The following is a 20,844-nucleotide window of genomic DNA, read 5'->3' on the forward strand; positions in this document are numbered from 1 at the left end:
CTCAAAGTTAGCCAGATGTAAGAGCTTAAGGCCTTCTCAAATGTTTCCTTAGCATTTGCAATGCCTTGAGCTTGTGCACAGCCCTATGTGCATGTGCATGATCTTCCAGATTTTGTGTAATATGTGAGAGCTTTACAAAGCCACATTTGGACATCTCATTCCTTAGACTGTCTTTTAAGCTTTTTGGTTAGCTTATTGTTTTCCCAACTGTTTTTCACTGCCTCAGACCTTGAGTTCCATGTTAGGTCAAATAAAGACAGTCTTGTTAGTGGGGTCTTCCAGGAAATCACCAACTAGGCCAAATAATAACAAATTCCATGTTAATGGAGTTTTGAATGAGTTCCAATTCCATTCTGCTCCCTCCCATGGTTGCCAGGCGACTGGTTTTCTCCGTGATTGCAGGCTATTGGTTTTCAAGGCTACTGTAGTGCTGGAGAGGGTGAGCAAATAGGACAAGTTAAAATGGCATAATGCTCCCTGTTCTTATCTAGATTCAGCTGTTATTTCTAAACATTCCTAGAAGTTCTATAAGCTTTTAGTTAATTTCCACAGTTACAAAAAAGTTGATTCTGGCAGTGTTTTTGTTGCTTTTATGGAAGAAGATTTTCAGACATCCTGACTCCACCATTTATTCTGATGTCCTTAGTCTGTCACTTTTAATGTACTACTTCTGTGGCACCAGTGAATGTAGGTGTGCACACAATGGTAATACAGAATAAAATCTCCTTTACTAAGAGCAAGGACTTTAGATCACTGTGGGCTCAACAGAATGAGGGAGTCAGGTTACAAAATGAAATGAGCCTTAGAGAGAGGAGATGGTGGTTTGTGAACGAAATGTTTGAAAATGAGATTCTGGAGTGGTTGTGGTTATTGCTACTCATAGGGTCTAGGGAATAAGCAGGAGAAAAAGATTAGAGAAGGAAAAATTGGGGAATTGAAAGGACATGGAGTTAAAAAAAACCCCTATTGTGGATTTTTGCTTCACTAAAACTTAATCCAGGAGAAAGGTTAAATAGGGAAAGACAGTGAACCAAAATTTGTTAGGCATGAGGGGTAGTGACACAGATGCATCTGACAACTGCATTAAGGAGGGAGTAATATTTATTTGAGCCAAATAATGTGAGGTTCAAGTGGGAGATTTAGGGAGAAAAAGAGTCTGGAAGTGGCAATGAAGAGCAAGGAGAATGCATTCCCCACCTCAGCCCTCTGGTAGGAGCGATGTGGGCTGGAGAAGGCATGTTATGAGAAGACTTCTGAGGTAGCAGTGTCCTCAGGGAGATCCAGGTTTCTATTAGAGTAAGAAGGTGATAAACATTTCTTGAAGACATTGAAGGTATGGGGAGTTTGTAGGAGGAGCCTACAGGACACAGTTAGATTGTTGCAGGATATAAGGGAGGGCTGGGGTCAGCAACAGTGATATGCAGAGTCACGTGGGTATCAGTATCTGGAGGAAAATGGCTTCCCAAGGGATCCTGGGATTTTGTGGCAACAGTAGTCATAAATTAATGCAAGTGAGGGGTATGGAGTGACAGAGTTTCCCAGGAACATGAACAATTATACGGTTCAGGCTTTACTCTTGCTAAAGGCAGCTTCAAGCTGAGGTCTCTCTTAATGAGTGACTAACTCTTGCCCTATGATGATGGAGACACCTAGCCTCCATTTGCCCGTAAATTCCTATCCTTGTGTCTGGGTTCAGCAAAGGGCCTAATGACAAAATCTTTACTGACCATCACTCAGCTATGAATTCTCCTTTCTCTGAACTGGCCTTATCATCAGTACTTCTTTTTGTGTATTCTCTGCATGTAAGACCAGATCTCTTCAACTAAATATCAAAGTTCTGATACAGAGGGCAGCCTTAATGAAGCAATTTCTCACACTTATTTACACCTCACTATCTGGTCCAGAAGGTCTCAACCCCTTCTTTTGCTATAACACACACAACACATGTTGTTCCAATGAGTGATAGTTTCCCGTGGGTGCACCCAGATCTTGACGAAGCCTCAGAAATTGATATAGCTATATGGTCACACCTTGTAAGTGCTACAGTAATCAACACAACTATTAATTACACATCAGTTATCATTCCCTGCCTAAGGTTGTTGCAGCACAGATGCTGCCCATTAAAAGTGATTCTCAGCATTCTAGCTGTAACTGCATCCTATTTCTCCCTGTTTAGAAAGCATATCATAGTAACAGTGGCATAATTTCAGTGGTAAACTTGCATCTGTGCTAATGTTTAAATCATTTTCAAATTTTAGTACTTTACTATGAGGAAAAATTATTCAAAACCCCATCTCACAGTTGTTTGAAAACATCATTGTCATTACCACACAATGAGAACTATTGCACTTGAAAAGTTTGGGGGGTATATCTGAGTGCCTACAGGTCATGTTTTGCATTTGTAACCTGGCCTGGTTGTTTTCAGTAATCTAAATTCTTTAAGCAGTGAATTGAATACATTTCTTTATACTGTAGGAGGATCCAGTGAAAGATTTTTCTTCCGTTAGAGTAGCTATGTAAATTTATCAAGTTTGTATTCTGGTTTCACCTCTTAATAGCTTTACATTTGACAAGCTAATTAATTTCTCTATCTTCAGTTTCCACATCTTTAAAATAAACATAATAGTATGTATATCATAGATTTATTGGCAGGATTAAGTGAGTTAATATATGTAAAGTGCTTAGAACGGTGCCTAGGACCACGTAAGTACTCAATAAATGTTAGTTGCTGGTATAAATATTACTATACTCACAGGTCATTTTATGATACAGATGCTGTCTTTATATAATGTTGCTAAGATGTATTTCATAGGGTTTAGTAAATATTGTAGGTTGCTTTATTTGGAAATGGAAGGGTTTTCACAGAGTCTTCCATAGAGTCTCTTTATCTCTCTTTTTCCCCCAGCTTTATTGAGATATAATTGATATATAACATTGGATAACTTTAAGGTTTACAATGTGATGATTTGGTACTCCTATACATTATAAAATGTTTGCTACAATAAAGTTAACACAACCTTTACCTCAAATAATTACCATTTTGTTGTCATTGTTGTGGTGAGAATATTAAAGCTCTACTCTCACAGCAACTTTTGAATATAGAACACTAACAATAACAATATTGTTAACTGTAGTCATCATCCTGTACATTAGATCTCCAGAACTTATTCATCTTCTAAGTAAAAGTTTGTACCCTTTGACCAACATCTTTGATCTCTCTTGATAAATAGGAATATGATTATTATCTTCATCCTCATCATTATTTTTATTATTAAAACCATTTATATAGTGCTGGTCTAAGCAATTTTTATATTAACTAACTGAATCCTCACAAAACTGTCTCAGGTAAGTAATATTACCTGCATTTTGCAGATGAGAAAAAAAATGAGGCACAAGAAATTTTACAAGCATTTGGAATAAGTTCCTAAGCACCAGAGGTGGAATCCATACCCAGGTCTTCTAGCTTCAGGATTATACACATAATCTCCACTGCATCTCACAAGTAAATATAAACATTATAACTGATGGGGTTACAGCTACAGTTCCTAATACCAACCCAGGCAGCACACCAACCAACTCAAAGGATGAATCCATGACTTTAAGGTCATTTCCACCACTTTCTTGGTAGCAAATGTTAAGACTCATTCATTCATCTATTTATTCATTCATTCAACAAATAGTCACTGAGCAATGTTTCCAGCATTGTTGTAAGCTCTAGGATACAGTAGTGAAGAAAGCAGAGAAAGCCACTGCTATCAAAGAATTTACATCTTATCTTAGTCAAGGGGAGCAGACAGAAAACAAAATGCCTAAGTAAGATATGTATTATGTTAAAGGACAATAAATGGCATTGGAGAAAATAATGCAGGGAAGGAGAATAGATTATGTGTGTGTATGTGAGGGGAGATTCCATTTTAAACAAAGTAGTTAGTTAGAGAATGCATCACTGAGAAGGAGCCATTAGAGCAAAGAGCTAAAGGGGGAAATGGGAACAAACCATATGGGTATCTGGAGAACGAGCATTTGCAGCAGAGAGAACAGCCACCAGGCCCAGCAAGGAAGCATTATGTCTAAATCAGAGTAATTCAGTGATAAGACTAGAGATTTGGGGGTGGGACATGTCATGTAGGGACTTAAAGACCTTTATAAGGACTTCGTGTTTTCTGAGTTAGACAGGGAGCCATTGACTTGTTTTAAGCAGAGAAGTGCTATGATCTGACACAAATTTAAGGTATCATATGGCTGATGTATTAAAGCTAGGATGGAGATGGGTAAGGATGGAAGAAGGGGGCATGTAGGAAGCAATTGCGATATTCTAGGCAAAATCTGATGCTGACATGGATCCGGGTGCTATCAGTAAGACTGTAGATATATACTGAAGATGAAGCCAATAGGATTTCTTGAAAGGTTAAATGTGGAATATGAGAGAAATAGAAGAGTCAAAGATGACTTCATAGTTTTGGCTCAAGCAACTGGAATGATGGAGTTGCCTTCAAGTGAGATGTGGATAATTATAGGTGGATCAGATTTGGCCAAGAACTGTGTGTGTGTGTGTGTGTGTGACGGGGTCATAAGATAAGTTTGAGATATGTTGAATTTGAGATGGCTATTAGGCATTCAAATGAAGATAATGAATAAGAAGATGGATATCAGGAGGGTTTCATGCTAGAGATACAAATTCTAGAGTCATTGGCACAAAGGAGTGAGTGTAGACAGAAAAGAGAAGTCATCCTAGGAGTAAGCTCTGTATTATTTCACCATGAAAATTTCAGGGAGATGAAGAGAAACCTGCAAGGGATAATGTGAAGACATGGACAGTGAAGAAAGAAGAAAATTTGGCAAATATATATTTTGGGCAGCCAAACGTAGAAATGTCTCAAGAAAGAGGGAGTAATCAGTATCATATGCTGCAGCGTACGGGTGATCGTTAGAGGAACAGTATCGAGTGGTGGGATAAAAGCTAGTTAGAATGGAATCAGGAGAGAATCAGAGACAATAAGTACGAACAAGTCTCAAATAGTTTTGCTCTAAAGGCGAGCAGAGAATTGGGGTGATAACTGGAAGAGAAAATGAGGTCCACAGAAGTTCTTTAAGATGGGAGAAACTACAGCATTTGTGCATTGCTGATGGGAAAAACCCAAGTGAGAAAGGGAGATAAATGTTTCAGGAGAGGGTGGGGGAGTATTGCTGCCCCACCTTTGTCCTTATTAGGCCAGAGGGGATGGGGTTGAGCGCACTTGGGAAGGTATTGGATGGAAGTGTAGATGGTTCATTTCAGAGAAGGAGCTCCAGGATCTCGGGCAGACTTCCTGGGATCAAATCTCAGCTCAGACATACCCTCACTGGATATCTTTGAGTAAGTTATTTAACCTCTCTGAACTTCTGTGTTGCTTGAAAAAATACTCAGCACGGGGCTCAATTAGCTGTTATTGTTATAAGACAAAATAAAGCTTAACAATTTGCTAACAACGAAAGAGAAACTTTCAGCAGACTTCCTGGATTAATTGTCTACAGCATGTTTTTCTAAAATTTGAGCTCATACTCCTCCTTCTGCCATATTTTCCAACAGCACACACAGTTTTGTGTATTTTGCACACACTTCGCCTTGTACATGGCATGGACTGCTCAGGAAGGTAATTATCCCAGCAAACTAAGCTGCGTGAAAAGATAAACTGCTTAGTGGATTAAAATTGCATATTTTATATAACCCGATGGCACAAACATCCTCATTCCGCTTGTTGCGCGTCTCATAAATCTCTCCAGGACATCCACTGCCGTTACTTTTGAGCTTTTCCATCAACACCTTCTTTTCTCTGGTGGTAGTGAAACAGACTCAGAAAACATCTCCTCTGGCACCACTGTTCCCTGTCTCCAGGAGATGAGCTACGATGACACCCGCCTCTCACAGAGACGCAGGGGTTGTGACAATTTAATAGACTGGAAAAATAATTGAGAGAGAAAACCAACAATTCTTCCCTCCCTCTGGGGAAGAAGATGGGGTTTCATTAAGGGCTCAGATGCTTAGGAGAAGTTGGCTGTTATTACAAGTGCTTTCTACCGGCAACCTTTCTGGACCAGTGTTAATAAAAGAGCCAAGTCGCTTAGTGAGCTAAATCAGAGCCATTTGCCACTGAAGCCGCCTTTCTAACTGTAATGTTGCTGCCTCTACTCTGGCCCTGGCAGTTTTGTGATAGAAATGGGAGAATCATTTGGGGAGCAGTGTGCTGATCAGATTATCTGTATGATTGTTGGACAAAATAGGAGAAAATGGATTTAAGTGAGGCAAGAGAGATTAAAGTGAGAAAGGAGGAAGAATGGATATAATCATTAAGTCAGCCACAAAAGGTCAAAAGTCTGTCCCCAGAGATCTTTATTAAGACACCATGCATTCCTCAGTTCCAGAATGATTTTTGCCTTTCTGAAGGCTGGAGATGGACAAGGGACTTGGCAAAAATTTCATTTCAATTCTAGGATTCTATATTCTAAACTTCTGACAATTGTGATATTTCCCTTCCAGGAAGCCCATGGCCCACCTTGGCCACACCCATTGCCCACCCCAGTGTGAGCATTAGGAACACCTGAAGGCTAGTCCTCAAGAGCTCCCATTTTTACCCTTTTCTTCACCCTCTCTATTGACTTGATTTTGTTGTATTTCCTTGACCTATTTCTTATTTCACTTCAGTGTCTACAGTAACTGGCACACAGTAGATACTCAATAAATACCAGTTAAATGTTAAAGTCTTGACGCAAACTCAGTAATCTTGTTATACAAACCAACATCTAAACAAACCCCAAACTCCATGATGAGTTCACATATCTATTCCCTGCGATCTAGACAGAAAATTTCCGTGACTCTGGTCTCTATGAGTACAGAATGTCCATACCCCTTATACTCAGAATAGAACCTTACACATCACAGGCTCCAAGTGAGTGCTGATTTACTACCTGACTTCTGTGAATGTTCTGGAAGGATGAGAGATAGATAAATGAGAAGGAGGAATCCTGAAGAGTCTCATGAGGTGAGAATATGTCTTCAGACTCTACCGGTATGCTTGCCTTTCAAAAATGTTATCAGCACTGTCTAAAAGCCCTAAAGCTTCCCTTTGCAGTTTCCCCCTCCTCATCCTCTCCCTTGCATTGGCTCTGAACCACACATTCAACACTTCCACATAGTCATCAGTGAGCTCCATAAAACAAACTTTGACAAACTCATGAGGCATGGAGAAGAGGGCATCTGAGAGCCCTGCAGGCTTGGAAGCTGACTAGAAGAGTGATGATGTAGGGACCTGAGTTGTTGGCACGGGAAATGGTGCTCCTTGGGCTGCCAGGAAAGCTGCAGTTATTATGTAGAAAAGGAGACTGAATTGTTTTGTTCTATTCTAGGAGGAAGAGTTAAGTGATGGAGTTTATAAGAATATACATCTCAGCTTAATGTAACAAATCTATAAAAATTGAAGGCTGCTTTGAGATATAGATAACTCTTCCAAGGAATTGTTTAAACAAGGTCTAGGTGACTGATAAGAATACCAAAGAGGGGCTGACCCCATGGCCTGGTGGTTAAGTTCAGCATGCTTGCTTTGTTGGCCCGGGTTTGGTTCCTACTCATCTGCAGCAATGCTGAGGCAGGTGAGCCACATACAAAATGGAGGAAAATTGGCATAGATGTTAGCTCAGGGCAAATCTTCCTCAGCAAAAAAAACAAAAAGAGTAGCAGAGAAAGGATTTTCAATTTGGGGGACTGATCGGTTAAGATCTTTAAGATTTCTTTCAACTTGAAAAGGCAAGTGCTCAAGAAACACATACATAAATATATGATGATAAATTATTAGAAATATTATAATAACAGTTATTGAGTACTTAACATGTGCCAGGGACCATGCTAGCCCTTTACATTAGTAACACCATCTTTATAACAGCCTCATGAGGTAGGTATTGTTCTTATATCCATTTTAATGATGAGGGAAGTAGTTCAGGTAACTTCTCCAAGGTCACCTAGTAGATAAGTATCAGAGCTGAGATTCTAACCCAGGCATCTGACTCTAGAGCCTGCATTGTTAACCACAACATTTACTGCCTCTTCCTATGAAAAAAAATAATTAGGGGGCCAGCCCCGTGGTGTGGTGGTTAAGGTTGTGTGCTCTGCTTCGGTGGCCCTGGGTTCATGGGTTCAGATCCTTGATGTGGACCTACACACTGCTCATCAAGCCTTGCTGTGGTGGCATCCCACATAGAAGAACTAGAATGACATACAACTAGGATATACAGCTATTTACTGGGGCTTTGGGGAGGAAAAATAAAAAAGAGGAAGATTGGAAACAGATGTTAGCTCAGGGCCAATCTTCCCCACCAAAAACTACTACTACTAATAATAATAATAGTAATAAGTAATTAGTTCCTATGAGCAGTGAAGCTCTTTACTTGAAATTAGAAAACTCAGAAGGCTTCTCTGAGAGTGGATGTTTGCTTTAGCCTCGACTTGAAGAGCAGAAGCTAGTTCATTTTGGAGTAGGGGCAAAACCCTCCTAAGAACAGGGAATGTCACCTGACACTGAAAGAGAAGGATGCTTCCAAAGAGCCAGAAGGAGACACTTGTCATGGGAGCCAACTGAGGAAGGAAGAAAGGGATTCACAATAAGGCCAGAGTTCTGGGCTGAGGTCAGGTCACACAGGCTGTGCTTAAGGATTTGGGATTACAGTCTACTCTGATGAGAAGGTCTGCAATGTGGGAAGGATGGGTATCATTAGCCCATTTTAGGAATGAGGGAGAAAGCCCAGTAAAGGCAATAAATTTCCCAAGGTCCTTAGAAGGCTGATGTGAGAGTCAAACAAGATTGAGAAGCTAACTATTATTATTGTAAGCTGTTGTGATGTGGCAGTTGTTTGTTGCTGTGGCATAACCAAGCAGAACTATAATACTGTAACTAAGAGTTAGTTACAGAAGGGCTGTGAGAATAGATGGAGAAAAACAACATAGGCTGTAAAGGACGGCATTTACAAAGACCCTTAGTGGGTAAAGGGCGTGATATGTTGCAGATCCCAAAAGGCTGAAGTTTCCTAATCAAAGGAGAAAGTGGCCCAAGAGGAAACTGAAGAATTAGGCTGAGGCCAGATCATGTAGTACCTTGTGAGTACTTTAAGAATTTTAGATTTAATCCTAAGGTTATTAGAAAGCCAAGGATCAACAAGAGGTTTGTGAAAGTGAGTTTTACTTTGAAGCCAGAAAGTATTAACAAACATTAATACTTTACATTTAAAAAATATAAGAAACCTTCTTACCATAGAACATGGAAAGTTGCAGTCATCATAACTCTTTACTCCTAAATTGCTGGCGTAAGTAAAAAGATGTTCTCCTAAATAAGCACAACAGTGTTATCACAGCTAACAAAATTCACAATACTTAAATAATGTTTGAAACATTTTATAACGTTTTGCAGGGATAAATAAAAGACTGAGCCTCAGAGAAAAGAAGGCCACAAGTATAACCAAGATTTTCTTTAAAAATCCTATTCATTTGGTAAGAAATACTTTTATTTAACCCAAGCATATCATAGCTGTAAAGTTCCACAGAAATCACGTAATTTTAAAACCCTCATTCTTGGTGAGAAGACAAATATATGTCACAAACTATTGATTTACCATTTATAGACATGGGCCTAGATGTGATGTTTCTGACCTCTAACGCAGTCCAACACCGCTATCCCTACGCGCCACTGGGAAAGCTTGAGGATTCTTCCTTGTTCTCAAGGGCAACAAGGGAATCGACAAAGGCCAAGTTCTACCAAGACTCACTGCCTCCCCATCTAATCCATTTTTCGTATATCTGTCTAAAATGTAGCACTCCATCAACATGTTTCATCTCTGTCAACTTTCCGGAGGGCTTCAGATGGCACGGTTAATGCCCAGGCATCCATCTTACCTCTGTAACAAGTGGCTAAACCGGACATAATTTAGGGTCCTAGACCTAATCAGGAGGCACTATTTACATCCAGTATTTTATCCAGGGGCCCAAAGGGAATATTGCTTATGACAGTTTAATACAACTGTAGTATTATAGCAATTTATTTTCCGACGCCTGTACCAATACCCTCTCTTTCCACTTCCCTAAATGCCACAGCGAGATACGTGTATATGAGCGCTGAGTACAAGAAAGAGAAGAAGATGATGACAGTCAACCGTTGCTATAATATCTACAAGTTTCAGTAAATGTCAGTTTAGCATAATGAATCATTAAATGCATATGCATTTCAAAATATAGATTGGCTTAGAGCTTTCTTGTCTTCCAATAGCCCAGAGAATACATTCAAAACTACTCAATTAGGAATTCTAGATCCTCCATCATCTCTCCTCATGCTCACTCTCTATTGATGTATCTCTTTTGAACTCTAGACCTGTATTTCTAACTCCTGATGGGCCAACACCTGGCACTTGTGTTGGAAAGTTGTTGATTAGAATCTCTTCCATGTCAGTGTCCCTTAGAAGTGTCAAATTCAGTAGGCCACTATGTGGTTTTGAGTTCAATAGTTGATTGCCCTCCTCCCCATCAAGTTCAGAACCAGTGGAGAAAAATCATAGGAGGAAGATGAGGCCCAAAATATTAGCATATTCCTAGTAAAGTTGAATAGGAGAAGGAGCCCTGAGGCTGATTCCAAAGTGGGATTTCTAACCATCTCATACATGCCAAATTATATTTAACTACCCAGTCCCATGCCAAGAAGTGCAAACATTGCAGGCTGCTGCAACAGCTCTAATATGCTTGGGTTAAAGTCAGGCCTGAGCCTGCCATAGGTGGAGTATCACACTGAGAATAGGCAAGTATGTGTGTGGTGTGTAGATCTCAAGACAACAAATCAAGAAGGGAGACAAGCTAAGCATTTTCCAAGTATCTTTTTCCAATCTCAACAAGAGAGAAGATGATTTTCTTTTTGAAGGGGGGAAATACTGAAAGGAGGAAAAGAAGGATAGGAACCTTCTCCTTAATACATCTCTAAGTTCCCGTATTAAAAGCCAACAGGGGGCCAGACCTGTAGCCCAGTGGTTAAGTTTGCACGCTCCGCTTCAGCAGCACAGAGTTTTGCTGGTTCGAATCCTGGGCACAGACATAGCACTGCTCATCAGGACATGTTGAGGCAGCGTCCCACACAGCACAACCAGAGGCACTTGCAACTAGAATCTACAACTATATACTGCGGGCCTTTGGGGAGAAGAAGAAGGTGGCGGGGGGGTGGGGGGGGGAAGAAGATTGGTAACAGTTGTTAGCTCAGGTGCCAATCTTTAAAAAAGAAAAAGCCAACAGGAATGCAGGAAAATGGAGAAAATAGTCCTCTCTTACAGCCCCAAACGGAACTCCCAAACATGCCTTAAACTGGTCCCAATTCACCTATTTGCTGTCTTGGTTAGTATTATCATCTTTACCCAGACTTCGGGGCCCGAAACCTGAAAGTTCAACGTCAATCCTCTTTTCTCCTTCCGCCCACACATCCAGCAAATCACTGGGCCCGAGAGATTTTCACCTCTGAAATTTTCTTGATCTCCTTCTTGTCTTATAACTCCATTGTTACAAAATCTCTTGCAGCCCTCATCCTCTCCCATCTGGCCAACTGAATCAGTTCCCCTGGCATCGTAGTTCAGAGCTCCAGCCATGAATCAGATTACTTGGGTTCAGAGCCTGGCTCCATCACTCACCAGCTGGGTGACCTGGCCTTAGGAGAGTTATTTAACCTCTCTGAGTCCTAGTTTCCTTATCTTTAAGTGGAGAAAAGAATAGTACGTACCACAGAATTGCAGTGAGGATTAAAAGAGACCATGCAAATAAAATCCTTAGAATAGTGTCAGGCACATTGTAAAATCTCAAAAATATCAGGGACTATTATCAACATTTATAATTACACTTTTTTTTAATTTAAAAGGCAAGTTTGGGGACAATGTCTATAATACCCAATTTTTATAAAATAAACTGTGTGTGCATGTGTGCACATGTTTTGATATATTATGATTGTAAAGAAAAGTATAAAATCATAAATGCCCAATTGTGAACATTGGTTGTGTAAGAGGTACATACAGCTTAGGGTGGTGATAGTGGATATTATTCACTTTTCTGAACATGTCAATGCCCTGTTTGATTTTTCACAATGAGAATGTATTTTTTGCCAATTAAAGTAAAAAAAAGTCTCCAAAGCAATCTCCTAACACCCATTATTTTGTTATTTTTTGGCTTTTAGAGTTATCAGATCCTGAGATTTAGAAATATTAATCCCCTATTCAAAATCATTGCCTACAGAATGAAGTCCAAATACATTAGTAGGTTTATACGAAATCCTCCCTAATCCAGCATCTCAATTTACTCTTCTAATCTCTTCTGCCACCACTTACTACTCCCTTTCCAATCTTTACCCAGACTATTTTCCCCTCGCAAAGCCAGACATCTCTACCTTGTGCATTTCGTCATTCTTCATGCCACAAGGACGTGCCATTTCCTCTGCTGCTAATGCCCTTCACTGATTCTGGGCTGCGTGTGCTCTTTTTCTTACACTATGAGAAAACATGATTTTCTGCCAGTCTTTTTAGGTCGCCTCCTGCTGCCTCTATTCCCAGTTACCTTACCCGAGCTCATTCATGGCCCTACATGACTCAGCCGTTTGGGTGCTGCTCTGAGTTAGACCCCAGAACTTTACAGACTCTAATGCTACTCACTGTGCTATGTGCTGTGTACAAGACCTGTCCCACTTAGCCTTGTTCCTGTTTGCAGTCCTGCAGATTGTCTGTTACGAATCTTACTGCTGGTATTACCTGGATAAGTCTGAGATAGTCCAACACTTCAAGGAAATTGTAATCCAATTATTTTTCTAGGTGGGAATATGATTTTGCTTATAAAATTCTGTAGTCCTCCCTTAATTGTGAGAGATACGTTCCAAGACCCCCAGTAGATGCCTGAAACCACAGATAGCACCAAAACCTACATAGTAGTCCCTGCTGTTTTGTGGTTTTGCTTTCCTCCTTATGCACGGTTTCAGCTGCCCGACGTTAACTGAGAAATTAAGGGTGGACACTGTATCATCAAACCACATAGCATACTCAAGGATCAGTATGGTTGTTGTAGAAACTATTTTTTTTTAAGATTTTTTTTTTTTATTATTTTCCTTTTTCTCCCCAAAGCCCCCCGGTACATGTGGGATGCCGTCTCAGCATGGTTTGATGAGCAGTGCCATGTCCACACCCAGGATTTGAACCAAGGAAACACTGGGCCGCCTGCAGCAGAGCACGTGAACTTAACCACTCAGCCACGAGGCCAGCCCCTGTAGAAAATATTTTTTATGGGCAATCAGGAAAGAAAAAGGGAGAGAGAGGAGTATGTGAGGTATGTGTGTTGTGATAGAAAAGACCCTATAGCCCTTTTATTTCCAATGTCTGCTGTCATATTCCAATTTTCTTCTTTTACAAATAGATAATTTTCAAAACCCTATGTCTGAATGTTAATAAAGTCCAATTTATCATTCTTGTTTCTGGTGATTCATGCTGTTTTCCTTCTGTTTAAGAATTCTTTTCTACCTACCTACCTCAAGGTCATGAAGATATTCTCCTATATATTATTTTTTAGAAACTTAGTTGGTTTATTTTTCATATTGAGGTCTATGGTCAATCAAAAATTGATTTTGTTTATGATTGAAGGTAGGAGATGAGCTTTATTTTTTAAGGCAGTTGTGCTGGCACCATTTATTGACAAGACTATCTTTTTCCCTTTATACAGCAGTGGCACCTTTTTCATAAGTCAGGTGGCTGTATACGTATGCATTTGTTCCAGGATTCTAGAGGCTGTTCCATTGGTCTATTCATCTATCCAATATCAATACCATTCTGTTTTAATTTCTGTTGCTAGGTAATTAGTCTTGATATCTGGCAATGAAGCCTCCCTCACTGTATTCTTTAGAATCAGACTATCAATTTCCACACACAAAAAAAATCCTGCTATAATTTTTATTAGGATTAAATTTACAGAGAAGTGGTATCCATAAAATACTGCCTCATTTAATTCACGATAATTAGATACCATTCCATATTTAGGTGTCCTTTAATTTCTCTCAGTGATGTGTTGTAGTTTTCTGAGTAGGGTTTTGTGCATCTTTCATTAGATTTATTCTTAGATATCTAATGTTTTTAGGATTCTAATTTAAATGGTTTCAAAAATTCATTTCTAATCATTGCCAGGAGATAAAAATGTAATTGATTTTTTTATTCACCAACTTTGTCGATTTGTTTATTAATTCTAATATTTTATCTGAAGATTATTTTTCCTAATTTACTTTTAAATTTATATACATGAAGATTCTTATAGATAATCTACATACATAATTTTACTTCTTCTTTTCCAATCCTTTACTTATTTCTTTTTCTTGTCTAATTGCACTGGCTAAACTTGCACATGATGCAAAGAAGTCATAGTATCAGACATTTTCCTTAGTTTCCAAACTTGGGGTGGAGAAAGGCTTTCAATGTGGGGCCATTAAATATGATATTTGCTGTAGGTTTATGATGATGATGATGATGATGATGATGATATTTTAGACCAGATTAAGGAATTTCACTGCTTTTTAGCATTTGAAAAGAATTTTTATCTAAATAGATGAATTTTTTTCAAATGACTTTTTTGCATCTATTGAGATGATTTCATAATTTTTCTCCTTCGTTCTGTTAATGTGGCAAAATATATAGAATTTTAAATGTAACACCAAACTTGCATTCTTGGAATAAATTAATTTTGGTTATATTATATATTTCATCATTGGATTTTATTTATTAATATTTTGCTTAAGAATATTGTGTCTATGTTCATCAGAAAGATTGGCCTGCAATTTTCAATTTTTGAAATGCCCTTGTCAATTTCTAGTATGCAGACCACATGAGACAAGTTGAGGAATTTTTACTCATTTTATACACTATGGAAGAGTTTGTAGAAGATTAACACTCTTTCTTTTCTTTAATTATATGTAATATTTTATTAAAAAGTGCTATTTTAATTTTAAAAACTAAAAATACCTATTTATCAAAAGATGCAATTAAGTGAATGAAAATGCAAGCCGCAGAATGGATATAACACGTGTAACATAAATAATATATAACACAAATAAAGCCTAGACTCTGATCCAAAATATATAAAGAATTCCTACAAATGAATCAGAAAAAAATATACAACTATTTAAGAAAATAGGCAAAAAAGCTTTAACAGAGACTTCACAAAAGAGAATATTGACAAGGCCAAGAGGCAGAGGAAAAGATGCTTGGCACACAGTTTGAAAAAAAAGAAGTAAAACTTTATTTCTTTAGAGAGGAATATAATCCTATATATTAAAAAATATAAGGAATCTACCAAAAAAAACTACTAGAAGTAAAAAACTAGGTCACATACAAAATCAGTATATAAAAACAATCCTATTTCTATATCCTAACAATGAGATATGAAAATAAAATAGGATTCAAAAGAATAAAATACTTAGGAATAAATTTAATAAAAGTGAAAAACCTATATACTGAAAACTACAAAATGTTGCCAATCAAAGTTAAAGAAGAACTAAGTAAATAGAAAGACATACCAAGTTCATGTGTTGGAAGACTGAATATTGTTAAGATGGCAATTCTACCAAATTGATCTATAGGTTCAATGCAATTCCTATCAAAATCCCAGGAGGTTTTTTTTTTTTGGTAGAAATTGACAAGTTGACCCTAATAAGTATATGGAAAGGCAAAGGACCTAGAAGAGTCAAAACAATTGTGAAAAAGAAGAATAAATCAAAGAGCTAACACTACCTGATTTCAAAACTTGCTTTAAAGGTACAGTAATCAAGACAGTGTAGTATTGACACAGGAATAAATATAAAGGATCAAAAGAACAGAAAAAAGTCAAGAAACAAACCCTATATTCGTGGTGATGTCAAGGCAATTCAAAGTGGAAAGGATAGTCTTTCAACAAGTGGTTCTGAGACTATTGGATATCCATACACAAACAATGACCATAGACCCATAATTCACACTATACACGGAACTTAACTCAAGATGCAGCATGTGCCTAAATGTGAGAGATACAAATATGTGACTAAAAAAAAAAGCATAAGAGAAACTCTTTGTGACCGTAGATTAGGCAAAAATTTCTTAGCTATGACACCAAAAGCACAGCCACAAAAGAAAAACAAAAAGGATGCATTGGATTTTATCAAAATTAAAATATTTTGCTCTTCAAAATGTACCCTTAAGTAAATAAAAATAAAAGCCACAGAATAGGAGAACAGCCAGAATACTGGCAAATTATATATCTAATAAATGACTCTGTCCAGAATATACAGAGAATTCTTACAACTTAATAATAAAAAAATGATTAAATTTCTTAAATGGGCAAAAGTTAAAGTAGAAATTTCATTAAAGAAAATACACAAATGGCTAATAAGCACAGAAAAAGATGTTCAATATCATTAATCATTGGAGAAATGTAGATTAAACCACAATAAGATACTGCACCTTTACTAGTATGGCTATCATCAGAGAATGACAATACCAAACGTTGGCAGAGATGTCGAGAAACTACAACCTTCATCCATTGTTGGCAGGAATGTAAAATCATACAGCCACTGTTGTAAACAGGTTGGAAGTTTCTTAAAACATTAAAGATATACTTAACATATGACCCAGTAATTCTATTCCTAGGAATCTTACCCAAGATAAATGAAAACATAGTCCACAAAGACCTGTACAGGGGTGTTCTTGCAGCACTACTCAAAATAGCCAACAAGTGGAAACCCAAATATGCATCAACTGATGAGTGGATAAACTAAATCCACATGATGAAATATTATTGATCCATCAAAAGAAACAAACTAACGATTTCATGCTACACGTGAATGAATCTCAAAAACACTATTCTAAGTGAGAAAAGCCAGAAACAAGAGACTATATATTGTACAATTGCATTTTATAAAATTTCCCAAGAAGGCAAATCTATAGAGATAGAACACAGATTAGTGGTTGTCTTGGGTCGGGAGTGGGAGTACGAATAGGCATTAACTGGAAGCAAGCAGAGGAAACTTTTTAGGATGATGGATATGTTCTGAAATTGGATTATGGTGATGGATGCACAACTCTCGAAGTTAGCTACTAACCATTGTGTACACTTACAATGGTTAAAGTTTATTGTCTATAAATTTTACCTCAAGGAAACTGTAGAAAAAAGCAGCCCCACCAATGTGATACCAAATCACATCCATCAGTTCAAAATAGGGAAAATTAATTCCAGGTGAGAGAATCAGAATAGCCTTTTCCTGAAGAAGGTAGTGCTGACTGGGAGCGACAGAAGGAAAGTTTCTGGGATGCTTGTAATGTTCCAGTTCTTGATCTGGATGGTAACTGAGAGTATATTCACCTTAAAAAATATTCAAATGGCTCACTTAAACATGTGTGGACTGCCCTCTAAGTATAATTTAATAAATATTTCACAAAATAAACAAACAAACGGGAAACCATGACTCATTTTAGAAGAGGGCATCCTGTTGCGGTCTATTCCCGGAACTTCCTCAAACTATTAGCTGTGCTTTTATTTGGGGATCATTATTAAAAAATGTGATGACAATCACAGGTTAAAAACAAACAAACAAAACAAAATAAAACAAATCTGGCCAGTTCGTTCTCCAAACCTTAGTGGGCTTTTTCATGTACCAGAGAGAGATAATCAATTCCAAACAGATTTGGCTTCTAAGTGAAATGTAGGCTTCTCCTACATTATGAAGACATATATTTTGTGTCTGTTAAGGGTACCCATTCAGAATCTTCCCCTCTTGGAATACTATTAAACTAATACTGGCATGCTTTCCACAATGATATTTTAGAAACTCCAATTCTAGGTATACTTTAAAATGCTCTTGTCCTTCAAAACACCATGGAGTGAACTCAGGGTGAGTGGCTGCAGAATCCATTGGGGATAATGAAAATAACACCAGACTATGATTTGCAATGATGGGTCCCTGTTAGGAGCTGTCGGTGGGACTGGACATGTTACACAATCCCCATGTTGCTTCATTTTCCACAAAGCTGGAAGTTACCAATCTAACTTTCCCTAAGTCGTCAGAGTGTAGAGAAGGTCAAATGAGATGAAGTCTTTCAAGATGCTTTCCCATGCATTCAATGTCATCCAAGGCCACTTCCTGGTATGATTAACAGCAGCAAATACACAAGTTGGAAAATTTAACTTGCTTTCACTTGTGCAGCTTTTAAAATTGAGGTTATAATGAGTTCCTTGAAAACTGCCTTATCTGCAAATATTATGTTTCTCCATTTGGTCTAGAAATGGGTTCTCTAATGATCTGCATACCAGGCTTGAATTTGATATGATCCTAGTGACATTCTAATTCTGCAGAAAGAGATTAGATATAAATGTGGAAGTCCTCAACATTATTTTCACCCCCGTGTACCTAAGATGGACAACACACACCATGGCCATTGATGATGCTCCATAGTCTGAGAGAGCCACCGGGGGCAGGGGATGATGAGAGCACCTCTTCCTATAGAACTTGTCTAGATGCTTTGAGGATTAAGGAGTTCATGGTTTGAGGCCCAGCTCCCTCTTATGGAAGATTCTGACATGCCCTTCTAGGGAGTATACTCCTTACTGAGAACAACAATAATGATAATGATGATGGCAGCTAACATTTCTCAAATACTACAAGCCAGGCATTGTGTTAAGTGCTCTACTTGCATTTACCCCTAATTAGTCTTCTATACAGAAACTGAAGAAAATTTTTTATAAGGTAAATTAGATCATGTCACTCCAGTGCTTAAAGCCCTCTCATGGATTGCCCTTACATAGGGAGTAAAATTCTCCTATACTTCACCCTATCTACAAGGACTTTGTGTTGTCTGTCCCTGCCTATCTCTCTCACCTAGCATGTGCCATTCTTCCTGTGCCACTCTTCACTCATTTGCTCCAGCCACGCTGGCTCAAAGCTTTTCCCTTTGCTGTTTCTTTTTCCAGGAATGTCCTCCCTCCTAATTACCATGGAGTGGGTTCCTTCTGCTCCCAGCTCAATGTCATCTCTACAGAAAGCCCTTTGCTAACCATCCCCTGAAACAGACTCAAAAGGATTAAGTCACCCACCTGTGGACACACGGGGTGAAGAAACAATTTGAATGTAAGTCCTTCTAAAACAGGGGTCAAGAGAAGAGCTCATTGAAAGAATGAAAGTAGGGGTTTATCTTTATCTTAAGAAAACAATTTTAATTGAAAATCCTCAGATTCAAGTTGAAGCAAAAATTCTTCTCACTCTGGGTTGGGTTTCTTTTTCTATTTAGTCCAGAAAGAAGTAAAATTAATATAATTAAGTAAGGTCACATTTCAGAGTGACAGAAAGGGAGAAAGTTATGAAACAGATTAAAGTGAAGGAAATTTTAGATCTCATACCAGCCTTTAGGAGAGCTTGATTATTTCTCCTCATTAAAGTAATTGTTGGTCTAATGCCGGATCTTTCCATCAAACAGGTCCGATGAGACAGTGGAAACTGAATAAACATACTGCCTAATAACAAGTGATGGAGGCAAAAGGTGAAATTTCCACTTAGAAATAACTGTTCCTTGTTGAAATTTCCCAGGGGCAAAAGGTCACCCAGCTGAGATAATTGCTAATTAAGGTTGGACGACAGTTCAGGCAAGAAGCCAGACCAGTATCCCCATGTTACAATAGGTCAGCCATCGATTAGACTCCTGGCTCTTGATTAAATGTCACCAAATGATTAACTGATTAATCCTTAGGCCTTTCTGGAAGAGACTCTAGTTTGGCATACTATGCTCTAGCCCAGTAATTCTACTATTCTTCTCTTTGGCATAGAATCCCTTTGGAAGAAGTTTCATGACTAACTCTATTTTACTTTCTTCCTAGCGGCCTTGTTCAGCTTCTGTTTCACTTGGTAATGACTAACGAGTATGCTCCATTCGTCGCTAAAGGCTTGGCTTGGTTAATTTAATATCTCCCTCTGTATCCTTACCTATCTATAGAAATAGTTAAGTAAGAATGCCTTGGATCAAGAAAGCATAATGAAAATTCTAAGTACTTACCTGTAGACTAATTTGGGAGGCACTGAAGTCAAACTGCATGGGTTCACATCCCAGCTCCATTACCTACCACCTGTGTCACCTTTGTAAAGTTACTTAATCTCTCTAACTTTAAGATCCCTATCTACAAAAGGGAGAAAACAATTCTATTTATCTCAAAGGGTTGTTGAAGATTAAATGAAATAACTAAGTAAAAAGCAGTTGAATATATACTGAATCCTTAATAAATGTTTCTAGAATGAGCCTAATAAAAAACTAGTAGGAATATTATACTACAAACATCAGGCTCTTGCCACATCTGGCTTCTCCCAGGTGAGTGACTAGTAATATCCCCTTCTCCTCCTAGGTAGAGTTCAGAAGAAGCAGGAGCAGATCCTGCTAGCAGGGAATAGATTAAATTTGATAATAAATCCCATTATGGTCTTGGAAAATGTGACTATCAGTGATGGAAGAATAATAGCAACTACAAATTATTGAGCTTTTTCCATGTGTCAGGAATTGTTCTGTGTACTTTATATATGTGAAATCTTTTAATCCCCCTAAAACCCAATGGAGTCAGTACTAAGAGTGGCAGAGACAACAGGCAAACTCAGGCCACTGCCATGTGACTCTCGAGTGAGGTAATGTGAAGACTTCCCTTGCAGGCTCTAAATTCCCATCTAATCCATCCCCAAACATGCACTCTGAATGCCATCTCCTCTCACCTTTTCAAGGACATCACTGCAGCAATTTTATGCATTCTCTAATACAGCATCAACTTTTTCC

General features: G+C 38.3%; 1 long non-coding RNA gene across 1 annotated transcript; it reads left to right on the top strand.

The window, feature by feature from the left end:
• The first annotated feature begins 374 nt into the window (after window positions 1-374).
• On the top strand, window positions 375-19,577 carry LOC139075388 (uncharacterized). Its single transcript, XR_011525763.1, has 3 exons — window positions 375-439; window positions 19,007-19,163; window positions 19,510-19,577. It is a non-coding gene; the product is annotated as an uncharacterized lncRNA (long non-coding RNA).
• Window positions 19,578-20,844: the final 1,267 nt, after the last annotated feature.

This window comes from Equus przewalskii, chromosome 13, assembly GCF_037783145.1.
Source record: "Equus przewalskii isolate Varuska chromosome 13, EquPr2, whole genome shotgun sequence".
Lineage (NCBI taxonomy): Eukaryota > Metazoa > Chordata > Mammalia > Perissodactyla > Equidae > Equus > Equus przewalskii.